The sequence below is a fragment of the Gorilla gorilla genome, chromosome 1, assembly GCF_029281585.2.
Source record: "Gorilla gorilla gorilla isolate KB3781 chromosome 1, NHGRI_mGorGor1-v2.1_pri, whole genome shotgun sequence".
Taxonomy (NCBI): Eukaryota; Metazoa; Chordata; class Mammalia; order Primates; family Hominidae; genus Gorilla; species Gorilla gorilla.
Window position 1 is genome coordinate 98702280 of NC_073224.2, and position 12452 is coordinate 98714731.

Genomic DNA, 12452 nt, shown 5'->3' on the forward strand with positions numbered 1-12452 from the left:
TCAGGGGCCAACCAAGCTCCCAGAACCAAGCTCCTCTCTGTGCAGTGGGACAACGGAGGTCTGAAGGATGAGTCACCTAATTTATTGAGCTCCAATAAGTACCAAGAGTTGCTATTTCGTTTAATTCTCACAAAGATCCAAAAAGATCTCAGGAGAAGAAACTGAAGCTCACAAGGAAGTGAGCAACAGCTACCCCAGCCCACCCCCTCCCACTCTGCAGTCAAGGGCCCCGCCTCCCATTCACCACCACCTCCACCACCCTACCACTCCCCCATAGAGCCCCATCTGCTAATGGTGAAAAACTGGACTGCGAGATAGGTACAACCAGCTGTGTGACTGGGAGCAAGTCAGTCGACGTCTCTGAGCCTCTAAGTCCTCATCACCACAATGAGGATAAACATCCATTCCACAGGGTTTTATTGTGTGGGTCCAACAAGAAAGCATGTGTAAAGTGCTCAGCGTGGTGCCTGGGACCCACAGGCTGGCTCCTAAAAAGTGGCTGTCATCACTATCACTATCACAGAGCAGGGACTCAGTATATTGCATGTGTAGCTGCATTACAGTCCATTTTAGAAATTATAGGCAATCCTAAGGCCTCTCTCCCACCTCCAACAACTCTCATCAGAAATAGCCAAGAGTTTGTTTTCTTTCTCTCTGGGCATTCATGACTTCTTAGAAGCCAGATGGACTTCCCCTCCTCCACAGCAAGGAACACGCTGAAAGATGAAAGCTTCAGCGGCAGGGTCTCGAAGAGGGGAAGATGGGTGGCCGACTCCAGTGCAGGTATCAGCACCCTGGGCTCGGCTGAGCAGAGTTTTTTCCCCCAAGCTCGCTGGGGTCCCCGGGGAAGATGGTGCCGCCGTGTCTCTGCGTGCTCGTGTGTAATTTATTTTCCTGCATGGTTGCAGGGAGGTGGCTGAGGTTTCACAAGCTGTACCTGACAGATAATTACACGAAGACAAATTGTGCCCTGCCTTACCCTTCTCCCAGTATGGCAACCTCCAGACTGCGTGTGTTGGGGCTGGGGGTGGGGGATATGGAAGGCAGCGGTTGCTGAACTGCGAGAGGGGAGGGGCTGGGCCAAGCTGGCAGCAAGCTGGGGCAGACTAAGGAGCCGGGAAGAACTGGGGCGAGCTCTAACTGAGGCACAAACACTTCTCGGGACTGAGTAGTGGCTCCCTTAAAGGATGACAGACGCAGGGGGCTCTGGTGCCTGGTTCAAAATTGTTTGCTTTGTGGGAAGCCAGAACCAGAAACAGACCACTCAGGGCTGCGCTGCCCCGGCACGGGATTCTCTGCAGCTCCCCCTGGGGGAGAAGCAGTGCAGAGGGTGGAGGAGACCAACCCCGCTCCTGGTTCTGATCTAGGAGCTGACAGAATTCTAGTTCTCACCGGGTTTCTCTCATGCCCTAGATTCCTGCCCAGACTCTTTCCACTCCTACTCTCTTCTCCCTGATCCTCCCCATTTTTGTTATTGTTGCCTTGTAAGATTTTTTAAAAATGTTCCTGGGCGAAAACCTGAAAGATGGTATATACAGCCTGCAAATCTACCTTTTAAAACAGAAATTTAAATGGTAGTAATTTTCACTGTAATTTTTTTTTTTTTTTTTTTGAGACAGAGTCTCACTCTGTCACCCAGGCTGGAGTGCAGTGGTGGATCTTGGCTCACTGCAACCTCTGCCTCCTGGGCTCAAGTGATTCTCCTGCCTCAGCCTCCAGAGTAGTTAGGATTACAGTCGCGTGGCACCACGCCTGGCTAATTTTTGTATTTTTAGTAGAGATGAGGTTTCACCATGTTGGCCAAGCTGGTCTCCAACTCCTGACCTCAGGTGATCCGCCCGCTTCGGCCTCCCAAAGTGCTGGGATTACAGGCATGAGCCACCGTGCCAGGCCTTCACAGTAATTTTTAATTTATAATTATTTTATGTTGACCAACATAGAAGCTAATAAAAATAAATCAAGCCTATAAGCATATTCAGCTTTTCTTTTTTTTTTTTTTTTAGAAAAACAGACTGTTCGAGGAGCCCAGGGATGCTAAGATTTTAGTTTTAAATCCTCCCAAAGCTGAAGGACAGCCTCAGCTTCCTCATCAATTAAGTGGAAAAAATACCATCTTCCTTGGAGGGAGGGCTCTTCCTGGGTGCAAGGCATACTAGTTCATTTACTCATTTATTCATGGAGCGTCTGGTAAGCACCAACGGAATGCCTGGCACTGGGCATGACATAATTTAGTCTGTATCATCAAAGAGAAGAGCTGAATATGTAAGAGTCCTCTGGGAGGAGCCACCAAGGCAGGAGTGATTGATGTCATCCACTGAGGGGGTCAGGGAGAGCTTCAGTGAGGAGGCTTTGTGATCAATACTTATCTCTTGGGCCATTTTCTTTAGCCCAGAGCTTGGCCTCTTCTAGTCCCTCAAAATAGATTGCTCCCTGCCAGACTACCTCTCTCACTATATCTATATAATGTATCTCAGTCTCTCGCTCATCCTCCCCTCCGGCTTTCTCTGAAACCCCAGGCAAGATTAGCAACACATCTCTGCTCTCGCAACCCCACACACCGACCTTTAGCTCATAGTGAAATTACCTGGGGTTGTATGCGGTTCCCTACAGGACCCCTGGACCTAAGGGCAGGGATGGGTTCCTCCTTCCCCAGCTGCAGCCCCCCCCCAGCACAGACCAGGTTCACAACCACAGCTGAACTGACCGGGCCTCTCCTTGGATCAATCTCCTCTGGCCCTGTCCTTCCTGCTCTCCCTCCCCGCTCTGTCCTCCTTCTCCATTGGGCTTCTGCTCACCCTCCTCTCTCTCCCTCTCTGCCGCGCCTCCTCCCTGCTCCTTTGTTCTCGTTAAGATCTGTAACTGAGGAAAGATTCTAGCTCCTTGTCGGGCCCATTCGTTCTCCTCTCTTGCCTGGGCCGGCTCCCTTTGAAACACTTCTCTCGCTGTGGTCCTGTGTCTTCTCTTGGCTCCTCCCTCTTTCCCCAGAGCTAAGGGCTGAGCTTTCACAGGTGTTCCCAAGCCCCACTCAGCCTCAGCAGCAACTCCATTCCTGCACAGGCCCCCACCCACAAATTCCCATCCAGGCACAGCCGAGTCCACACATATGCCCATTCGCTAACACAGATGTCACTGTGCACACACATGCCCCCACCCAAACATACATACCTGGGGACTGCCAGCCTTTCAGTGAGGAGCCACTTTTGCACTCCTAAAAAGGGATAAAGGACATGGATACCTTGAGGATAAACCCACAAGTTCTTTGGAGGACACTCCCTGTACTATTGAAAATTCCAGCAAACCTCAAGGAACAGGGTCCTCACATGTCAACAGGTTTGGAGGAGATTCAGCACAGGAGGACAAGGTCCCCCACAATACAGCTCTTCCCTACATTGAAAGCCATGTGTCCTGGAGGCTCCTGGTCTAGTGGTCCCTGGTCAAGTCTTGGCCTGGTCACTGCTCCTCAGATGTCTTTCTTCCAACCAGCACAGGTCCTTCTGATTCTGCCTGACACTCCCTCCCAGCTCCTTGCTCCCTGAGAGCCTTTCGACTTCTTCCGCATTGAGCATATCACCTCTGGGGTGTCCTGAAGCTCTGGACATCAACGCCCAGCCCAGTCCCCATATTCTTCTTGTGGCTCCCCTGACATTCCAGCCCAACGCCTCTTGCCCAGATCTGTTAGATACACACCTACCCCAAGCCTTACCTGCTCCTTTTCCTTTCCTACCCCCGGCCTACTCAGCCACTCTCTTCTATAAAGAATCTTCCTAAGTCCACAAAGACACAGAGGACACTCTCTTGTTGGGATATTCTCCTTGGTCTCTACCCCTAACATAGTCATAGATTAACATAGTTGTAGACTTCTGAGTCCATGGAATACAACCTCCTTATTTTACAGAAAAGAGACCTGAGACTCCAGAGATGAGGTAAGTAACCAAGGGCCCACAGCTCAGTCATCTGTATGTAAATGGCATGCCGCCACTCACTCCATTCAGTGCTCATACACCTCTATACAGACATCTGCACGGACACATCATCCATGGCCTGGTGTGATGGTGAGGGTATGGGTTGGGGTGAGAGCTGGGAATAATTCTACACGGGACCCCTGGGAGACAGGCCAGGTCTCCTCAGTTCTTTTTAATTTTCATTTATTTGTTCATTTTTTGAGATAGAGTCTCGCTCTGTCACTCAGGCTAGACTGCAGTCTCGACTCACTGCAACCTCCACCTCCCGAGTTCCAGTGATTCTCCTACCTCAGCCTCCAGAGTAGCTGGGATTACAGGTGCCTGCCACCACGCCCGGCTAATGTTTGTACTTTTAGTAGAGATGGGGTTTCTCCATGTTGGCTAGGCTGGTCTCGAACTCTTCGCCTCAGATTATCTGCCAGCCTCGGCCTCCCAAATGTGTTGGGATGACAGGAGTGAGCCACTGTGCCCGGCCCTTGGCCCCCTTTTTAAATTTTTTTACTTTTTTTTTTTTTGAGACGGAGTCTTGCTCTGTTGCCCGTGCTGGAGTGCAATGGCACGATTTCGGCTCACTACAACCTCTGCTTCCCAGGTTCAAGCGATTCTCCTGCCTCATCCTCCCAAGTAGCTGGAACTACAGGTGCCTGCCACCATGCCTGGCTAATTTTTGTATTTTTAGTAGAGATGGGGTTTCACTGTGTTGGCCAGGCTGGTCTCGAACTCCTGACCTCATGATCTGCCTGCCTCGGCCTCCCAAAGCGCTGGAATTACAAGCGTGAGCTACCACGACTGGCCAATTTTTTAAATTTTTGTGTGCAATCCTCAGTTTCTTTCTGAGCCATTCTGGGAATCTTACAGTTGGGAAGATAGTCAACCGGCCAACTGGATGAATCAGTCACCCCACACTCCAAAGAACTCCCCAGGAGATGTTGGCCCAGCTTGGCTGTCTTTGGATCTCTGTCTCTCTCTGTCTCTCTCTCCCTCTCTCTGCTTCAGGGAAGGAAACATTTCTGGTGAATGAGGAGGCAACGGGCGAGACCTCAGGAGACAAGGTTGTTCATTCTAGGAATCTGTCTCAGACAATCTTCATCACCCGGAAACGATGGGAGGGGTGATGGGGGTGTCTTTCTGTGGGCATAGGGACAGAGGCCAGGGTCGACTGAGAAACAGACGATGAAGAGACCAGAAGGAAAAGGAGAGATGGCCTAGGACAGGCAGCGAGCCAGCTAAGTTTCCGCCAGGCTGAGTTCCGTGAAGGAAGAGATGGCTATTTTAGTCATCCCTGTATCCCTCCTGCCTCCTTCCTCACCCCCAGGTCCCCAGCACTAAGAAGAGAGTGATGTGGAGAAATGGATGGGGGCACCCAACGAATATGAAGCTGAAAGACCGGGGAAATGGCAGAAACAAAGGACAACCTTTAAGAAGCAAACGGGGTGGCAGAAAGGAAGAGTAGAGACGTGGAGGCAGCAGAAAGGCGGGCCACAGCTCAGGAGTTACGGAGGAGCAGAGGAGGGCAGGGGAGGGCTCGGCCCGCGGAGTCAGCGCTCCTCCCGCGCCGACCTCGGGCTCCGGGCGGCCGCCGGGGGGCGCCGGGCGCATCCTTCGCTGCCAACTCCCCGCCCGTGCCCCCGCTCGCGCCTGGGCCCCGCCGCACTCCAGCAGAAGCCATTACAGAGAACAAACTACCTTCTTGTCTCCGAGATGGGTCCCCGGGGAGGAAGGCAAATTGCCTGCCTCGTGCATAATAAGCCAGGCGTGGAGAGCAGCGCGGAGGAGGCCGCGGCAGCCACCGAAGGGGCAGAGCCTCCCGCCCCCACCCGCCGCCCGCGCCTGCCGAGCCGCCTGCCGAGCGGGCGGCGCGCAGGTCCGGAGAATCTCAAAAGGCTTGGAACACCGGGCTGCTTCCCGGTACCCCCATTCCTGCACAAGTTTGTGACTGTGGGCTTATCCCAGGAGAACCACACCAAGAGCTCGGTGCCTTTGCCCGGGATGCCTTTCTTCATGAGAAAAAGCCGGCTGCCCTTCTCATCCTTCTCGGAAGTTACAGTCTCCTCACTTTGAATTCGACCATCAGAAGTAATCGCTTCCTCTTCCTGCTAAGGTAGCACTTTGTTCAGACTCCTAGTATTTAGCGATGACATCACGTTTATAGTTATTTGCATACAGGTACGTCTCTGCTATTGGACTACACATTCCTAAAGGACAGAAACCATAATTTACTTCTGTCCATACCCCAGAGACTTAGCACGGTGTCCAGTACCGAATGCATGAATGAATGAGTTTTAAAAGAAGAACCTAGCCTCTCGAATCACCAACCCATCACAGGTTTGTCTCCTCCACCTACGATTATACCCTTCTTGCAATTCCTGGTCTCCCCTAAGATACTATATACGGTTGAGGGTCTTTGGGTGAAGCCTCCTCAGGAGATTTAGACATTCTCAGGAACTGTGTAGAAGGAGAACATTGAAGAGGGCAGAGGGGGGTATATATTGAGCCCAGTGCCTGCCTTCAAGGAGCTCCTACTCTCATAAGGAAGCCAGGCAAGTAGACAGTGACAACCCAGTATGCTAAGTGCATAGAAAGAGAAAAACAAGGGACCACAGCTGTTCCTGAGATAAGCCAACAACCACAAACTTGTGTGTGACTTGGGTGCAAGGATGGGGGTAGCACCTAGGACAAGCCGACAATCCGGACAGGAGCAGGAGAGAAGGAAATCTGGGAGGAGGTGAAGCCCAATATAGTTTTGTAGGATGATCATGAGTCAGGAAGAGATAAATGGGGGTGGATAAAAGTGTTTCGAGGATCCATTCCAAGGAGCTGAGAAAGGCAAGAAATGGCATGGGCCCTATCATGGAGAACCATAAGTAGACTCAGGTGGCTTCCTAAAACCCTCTGAAGGGATTCAACAAGAGGTGAGGCCACAGAAAGGGGTACTGAGGTCAGTTTAAGGAGGCCTTCAACCAACTTGTTAGTGGGCTTAATTTTATCCCGACCTTGACAGAGAGCCATGGAATGATTTCAGAGATGAGAGTATCATATCAGATTTGCATTTTAGGATTATTTCAGAAGCAGCAGAGTCAAGTACGGATTACATGGGGTCAGGCTGGAGACAGAAAGATCAGATAGGAGGTTCTGGTATTAATCCAGACGAGAAGTGAAGAAAGCCTGAACCAAGGCAGCCATAATAGAAATGGAGAGAAGCAGCCAGGCTGAAGTGTGAGCAAGAAGACAGAATTGGCAGGTACCAGAAGGTGACTGATTGGACATGAGGGGTGAGGAAGGGGAAAGAAATAAGCCTGCTGCGAAGAGTTTAGATTAAGGATATGTGGTTATGGTGGCTCACACCTGTAATCCCAACACTTTGGGAAGCTGAAGTAGGAGAATCATTTGAGACCAAGAGTTTAACACCAACCTGGGCAACATAGCAAGACCCTGTCTCTAAAAAAAAAAAAAATTAGCCGAGCATGGTGGCTCATGCCTGCATTCCCAGCTACTCAGGAGGCTGAGGTTAGAGGATCACTTGAGACTGCCATGAGCTCACTTGAGGCTGCCATGAGCTGTAATGGCCACTGCACTCCAGCTTCGGTGACAGAACAAGACCCTGTCTCTTAAAAAAAAAAAAAAAAAAAAAACAGAAAACAAAGGACCTGGGTAAAAGGTCATATCACCCCAGGGAAGAAAAAGTGTGTTTTGTAGGTAAGGCATGTTGTTTTGAGGTACTGCAGGGATATAAAAAAATTAAATGTGGTTCTGAGCTCAGAAGGAAGCTGTGCTGGAGATAGAAGTTTAAGAGTTATCAGCATGATTTTGGTGGTTTGAAGACAGAAAAATAGATGAGATTACCCTCAAAAGTATGAGTACAAGGAGAGAGAGCCCAGGAGAAAACACTGGAAAATATTTATATTTAAGAGATAGACTGGCTGAGTGCGGTGTTTCACACCTGTAATCTCAGCTCTTTGGGAGGCCAAGGCAGTTGGATCACCTGAAGTCAGGAGTTCAAGACCAGTGTGACCAACATGGTGAAGCCCCATCTCTACTAAAAATACAAAAATTAGCCAGGCATGGTGGCACATGCCTGTAATCCCAGCTACTCAGGAGGCTGAGGCACGAGAATTTCTTGAACCTGGGAGGCAGAGGTTGCAGTGAGCCAAGACCGTGCCATTGCACTCCAGCCTGGGAAACAAGAGCGAAAATCCATCTCAAAAAAAAAAAAGAGAGAGACAGACAGAAGAAGAGGAGTCCACTTCTGCTAAGAATGGATAGAGAGGTGAGGGGAGAATCTGAGGTGATACCACGGAGCAAAGGAGGAGTTTGAAGGAATGGTAATTAGTGTGAAATGCTGAAGATAGGTCAAGGAAGTGTCAGGAAAAATTGTCAGGAAAGACTTTAAAATGGACCGAAAAAGATTATTGAGTGTCCGGTCTAATTTACCCATCAGGGTTATCTCTGCCTTACATTGTCTATGAGCTATTTTACAACTCTTTAAGTTGGAGAAACTGATAATAATGCAGATTATTTTTGCCCAAATAAATGCTAATTAGTTGTGTCTAGTGGAATGCAATTGATTAGTGCCCTGTGGATAAACCAGTTTTATGACTATTTGTAAATTCATTTCAAAATTCCTGGTTGACCTATATAAGCGTGGTACTTTGAATTTTCCTTTGAAATCAGCTGGAATATGTTACTGGAACCCTCATTAATTAATGGATCAAATGCAGTTTTTGACGTGTTCATTTTATATCTGTATGAAAGTTGTGATTTAAAATTTGTTTAGCTGTGCACGGTGGCTCATGCCTGTAATCCCAGCACTTTGGGAGGCCAAGGCGGGCGGATCACGAGGTCAGGAGTTCCAGACCATCCTGGCCAACATGGTGAAACCCCGTTTCTACTAAAAATACAAAAATTAGCTGGGTGTGGTGGCATGCACCTGCAATCCCAGCTACTCAGGAGGCTGAGGCAGGAGAATTGCTTGAACCTGGGAGGCGGAGGTTGCAGTGAGCCAAGATCACGCCACTGCACTCTAGCTCAGGTGACAGAGTGAGACTCCATCTCAAAAAAAAAAAAAAAAAGTTTAAAAAATTCCATAACAGAAGAAAATAACTGAAAAGTGACCATTGAATTTGACCACTGGAACAATATCTTTTTGGGAAGGTTGAGATGAGCAGAAGGCAGATTGTACTGTGTCGAGAATGGAGAGAATGAAATGAGCAAGTAAAGACAATGGCTTTCCAAAAGCTTAGATGTGGAGGAAAGGAGAGAAATTGGGCCTTAGCTGTAGGGCATTTTCTTCTTTCTTTTAAACAGGAATTTTTTTTTTTTTTTTTTTGAGGCGAAGTCTCACTCTGTCGCCCAGGCTGGGGTACAGTGGCACCATTTCAGCTCAGTGCAAACTTTGCCTCCCAGTTTCAAGCAATTCTCCTGCCACAGCCTCCCCAGTAGCTGGAATTACAGGCATGCCACTATGCTGGGCTGATTTTTGTATTTTAGTAGAGACAGGGTTTCACCATGTTGTACAGGCTGGTCTTAAACACCTGACCTCAAGTGATCTGCCCACCTCAGGCTCCCAAAGTGTTGGGATTACAGCTGTGAGCCACTGCACCCAGCCAAGATTTTTTTTAAAAAAACGGGCATGACTTCATGATGTAGATGACAGCTGGCACTACAACTCCTCTTTAAATTGTGAATAACTTAGTAAGCTGTGCTGGGTATAAAAACAGTAACAGAGGCACATGAGGCCATAGGGAGTGGCACTATGAGACGACAAAGGAGGGACACTTAATTTGGCATGGTGGGGCGCAGACCTTCTGTGAGGAGATAGGAGATAATGCCTGATTTGAGTCTTTAAATAAGAATGAGCCAAGCCAGGCATGGTGGCACATACCTGTAGTCCCATGTACTCAGGAGGCTAAAGTGGGAGGATCACCTGGGCCGAGGGAGCCGAGGCTGCAGTGAGTGAGCCATGATAGTGCCACAGCACTCAAGCCTGGGTGACAGAGCAAGACCATGTCTCAAAAAAAGAAAGAAAGAAAAAAGAATGAGCCTAGTTGTCTTTTTAAAAGACAGTTATGGAGGCTCAAAAACAGTCAAAAGATATTGCACAAAGTCAGTACCAAATGATAAAGTTTGGATCTGTGTCGCTGCCCAAATCTGAGGTTGAATTGTAATCCCCAGTGTTGGAGGTGTGACCTGGTGGGAGGTGATTGGATCATGTGGGTGGATTTCCCCCCGGGGGCTGTTCTTATGACAGTGAGTTCTCACGAGATCTGGTTGTTTAAAAGTGTGTGGCACTTTCCCCTCTCTTGCTTCCTCCTGCTCCAGCCATGTAAGACATACCTGCTTCCCCTTCACCTTCTGCTATGATTGTAAGTTTCCTGAGGCCTCCCCAGAAGCAGAGCAGAAGCTAGCCTGTAGAACCATGAGCCAATTAAATCTCTTTTCTTTATAAATTACCCAGGCACAGGTATTTCCTTATAGCAGTATGAGAACAGACTAGTCCGTATTATGAAGAAATCAAGCTGTGGAGGGAAAGCCTTAGTGCCAAAAGATCTAGATCCTTGCTCTTGCCACTGATTTGCCATCAACACTGTAGATACAGAAACTGAGTTCTGAATGGAAAATTGGTGCAGGACATTTGGAATTGTACTTTTCTGAAAATTCAAGTGGCTTAGTTGCCACCACTTTGACATCCCTAAAAGAGACCAGAATCATGGAATCCTACATGTTAGTGTTTAGAGAGAAATTAGAAATCACTGATCCAATTCCCTTTTAAAAATGCAATTCTAGTCCTTTAAATTTCAGACCCCCAATTTGTTACAGATAAAAAGACATGCAGGTGTTTCCCTGCCCTGAGAGTGCTTCAGTGTTATTGATGGACCCCACACACCTGAATTAGACATGTGTAACCAGCCCATTGGCCTAAACTTGAATACTAGTTTGTTTTTTCTCTTCAGTCTACCAAAATCCCAGTGGGTCTACACTTGCCTTTAAGATCTTTTACCCCTCTGAAGATTTTAAATGCGAGAGGAACCCGTGCCCAAAGGTGAGGGTCTGTGTCCTCCCATCAGAAAGAGACTGATTCTTGAACAATGAGGTCTGTTTTTCTTTTCGTACCCTGATGAGGGGCTGTCCTTTCAAAAGGAGGATCTGGGATTTCAAGCTTTTTTTTGGCATGTAGCCAAGACCTAAGGGACAGTCTACAAAAAAAATTGTGTTAATAAGTGAAGAGACTGTTAATAGCCCTTTAGGTTATGAGGAGGAGAAAGTTGGAGCTTCAGGGGCCCTGAGGCTGGAAGCCTCTCAGGTTTATTTGCTGAGCTTTTCTTCTAGCTGGCTCACTGAGTACTGGGGATGGAGGATAGGGGAATTCCCTGTAAGGTCTAACTTCAGAGGCCCATTATACTGAAAATTGCATGTAATCACATATATGAAAATGCCTGGCTCACTTATTAAATATTAACTCTTTCCCTATTGCAAGCCCCCAACCTGAGCATCTCCATAAGAGGGTTTGGCATTTTATCCCATGATAGAATGTCACAGACAGCAAGGTCAGTGAAGCTGGAATGGCAGGTGACAAAGTAAGAATGGAGAGAAGGTGGGCAGGGGCCAGCTAAGGTAGGGCTTATAGGAAACAAAAGAAGTATGGATTTTATTCTAAGTGGGATAGGAAACCATAAGGTCTGAAGCAGAGGAGTGATGTGATGTGATTTACAGTTTAAAAGGATTACTCCGTTGTTGTCATACAAAAAGGTTGTATTTTATTGTTGTTAAAGCCTTCTATGGTTTGAATGCTTGTGTCTGCCCAAAGTTTCTATGTTGAAATCCTAACTCCAAGGTGATGGTATTAGGAGAGGCCTTTTGGGAGATGAATAGGTCATGAGGTCGGAGCCCTCATGAATAGGATTAGTGCTCTTATAAAAGAGGCCCTATACGCGGTGGCTCACGCCTGTAATCCCGGCACTTTGGGAGGCCAAGGTGGGTGGATCACAAGGTCAAGAGACTGAGACCATCCTGGCCAACATGGTGAAACCCCGTCTCTACTAAAAATACAAAAATTAGCTGGGAATGGTGGTGCACACCTGTAATCCCAGCTAATTGGGAGGCTGAGGCAGGAGAATCGCTTGAACCCGGGAGGCAGAGGCTGCAGTGAGCTGAGATCGTGCCACTGCACTCCAGCCTGGTGACAGAGCGAGACTCCATCTCAAACAACAACAAAAAAAGTGGCCCTATAGAGCTGCCATCTCCCTTCCACCATGTGAAAACACTGATGCTGCCATCAGTGTCTTGGACTTTGTAGCTTCCAGAACTGTGAGAAGTAATTTCTACTGTTTATAAGACACCTAGCTTCTGGTATTTTGTTATAGCAGCTCAAACAGACTAAGACAAAACCTAATGAATTTTAGTATTGATAATGAAACTAACAATAGGTAGGGGATTGCTACCAATGCCCTGCTGTGGAGAACAGACCCCTGGGGCACAAAGACTGGAAGCAGA